Here is a 2,656-nt window from a genome sequence, read left to right as displayed (position 1 = left end):
CTTGTTCTAACACGCCCCCACATACCTACATCACTATGTGGGAAGATTTGCATAACGCCGCTCAAATGTTCACGCAAAGAAAGAAGGCGTAACTTTTATTCTCGCTGAAGTATTGTTGTTGCCGCCGCCGCCATGTCGTGAAGACGATGTGTGTTTCATTGCAAAAGCCAAACTACTTTTGCAGACACAAAAGAGGACACGACTAGAAATCAGTGGTTACGTTTTATTTACAACACTGCTCCAGAACAGTCCAACCCAAATATTCAGATGTGAGCAACGCATTTTACGGAGGAAAGTTTCCTGAACCTCGTAACATTTCCGTCACACGCTTGAGGTATTCGGCCAATCATAACGCACTGGATAGCTGGCCAATCAGAGCACACCGCGCTTTTCAGACAAATGAGCTTTGTAAAAACAATAATGTACAGTATGTGGAAAATGTTTTTTGAACCTTGTTCTTATGTCATAGCCGCCGCCGCCATGTCGTGAAGACGATGTGTGTTTCGTTGCAAAAGCCAAACTACTTTTGCAGACACAAAAGAGGACACGACTAGAAATCAGTGGTTACGTTTTATTTACAACACTGCTCCAGAACAGTCCAACCCAAATATTCAGATGTGAGCAACGCATTTTACGGAGGAAAGTTTCCTGAACCTCGTAACATTTCCGTCACACGCTTGAGGTATTCGGCCAATCATAACGCACTGGATAGCTGGCCAATCAGAGCACACCGCGCTTTTCAGACAAATGAGCTTTGTAAAAACAATAATGTACAGTATGTGGAAAATGTTTTTTGAACCTTGTTCTTATGTCATATGACCCCTTTAAAAAAATAGCTGAAATGAAAATGTACTCCTATTCACTGAAAATTTTCCTATTTATCATAATGATAAAAATCAATTAGCGTGCACTAAATCAAAAGTTTATAATAACTAAGATTTTTATTTTTTTAATGGTTCTTATGCTCACTAAGGCTGCATTTCTTTCATCGAAAACACAGTAAAAACTGTAATACTGTGAAATATTATTACAAATTAAAAGAACTATTTTCCATTTGAATATGTTTTAAAATGTAATTTATTCCTGTGATCAAAGCTGAATTTTCAGCATCATTACTCCAGTCTTCAGTGTCACATGAGCCTTCAGAAATCATTCGAATATACACTGCTCCAGATTTGACATCAACAATGCCAAATGGAATTAGTTCTTGTGGTTTATCAGTGGATAACAACTCAAATTTCCACCATCTTCAGCTAAGAAAGCTTAAAATACAGCGCATGAGTGTCATGAACCTTTTTTGGTCCAGTAAATAGTACATCACCACCTACTTTTTCATACGAAAAAGCGCAGATTGCACATTATGCAAAACATCTATTGTCTTCCACAGAAAGAGAAATGATATTAGGGTTGAGTAAATGACGACAGAACTTTAATTTCTGGGTGAACTATTCATTTATGTATTAAAACATCAATGCTCAGGATGTATGGAAGAGCTGCAGCTAGACTCACCAATGCCCCGTCCGGTCCGAACATCTGCAGGAAGTTCCCGATGAACTCCCGTGATTTCTCCTCCCATTTCTGAATGAGGTCGATGCCCTTCTCCTCCACCTTCTGCACAAACTCTTTACTCTTTTCCTCCACATCTCGGACCTTCTGCTTCACCTTATCCACGTGCTCCTGCAGGTGGTACTTCTTCTCCTGGCAGAAAGAGGGCAGTAGAGCGTAAAATCCAATACTTAAATAAACGAGTGCAATATTTCCTTTCAATTGCTTTATTAAGAGATGGAAGGTGTAGTCAAGCGCACTCACGTTGATGAAGCTGACGTTCAGCTCTTTGGCAGTGTAGCCTCTCTGCAGGTTGCGGCGCACATAAACATCATAGTCACGTACGATTCGTGTGATTACGTCGGATGTGGAGATGCCCTCGGTTCTCTGAGTTGGTGCGAACATACCTGAAAAGGAGAATTTGAAGAGCATATATTATAATAAAAACTAATTTACTGACTGCTATTTAACTGTATTTGCAAATTGCTAATACCTACCTGCCTCCTTTATATGTTTGTAAACATCATCACTTCCTGCTGAGATGTATGGGATGTCGTCATGGGCGACAAAGTCTATCTGGGGACAAAATCACATGTTGTTAGCGTTGGTTCAGTATCATTGATATACAAACCCGATTCCAAAAAAGTTGGGACACTGTACAAATTGTGAATAAAAACAGAATGCAATGATGTGGAAGTTTCAAATTTTAATATTTTATTCAGAATACAACATAGATGACATATCAAATGTTTAAACTGAGAAAATGTATCATTTTAAGGAGAAAATGAGTTGATTTTAAATTTCATGGCATCAACACATCTCAAAAAAGGACAAGGCCATGTTTACCACTGTGTGTCATCCCCTCTTCTTTTCCAAATACACAAAATAATGTTCTTGTTAGCAACATCATATGACCCCTTTAAGTATTTATAATGATAACAAATGTAACATTTTTATCAATACAAATATTAAATATACTCCATTACTTTATATAGGAATGTGTTTTATACTAAGGATTATGGGTATAGACACAGACGTCACAAATTGATTTGATTCTAAACGAACAAGCTTCAATCGTTTCCGTTTCGATTTGATAATGATTTGTTTGTAT

This window comes from Sinocyclocheilus grahami, unplaced genomic scaffold, assembly GCF_001515645.1.
Source record: "Sinocyclocheilus grahami isolate Dianchi unplaced genomic scaffold, SAMN03320097.WGS_v1.1 scaffold319.1, whole genome shotgun sequence".
NCBI lineage: Eukaryota > Metazoa > Chordata > Actinopteri > Cypriniformes > Cyprinidae > Sinocyclocheilus > Sinocyclocheilus grahami.
Note: the sequence above shows the minus strand (reverse complement) of the source record.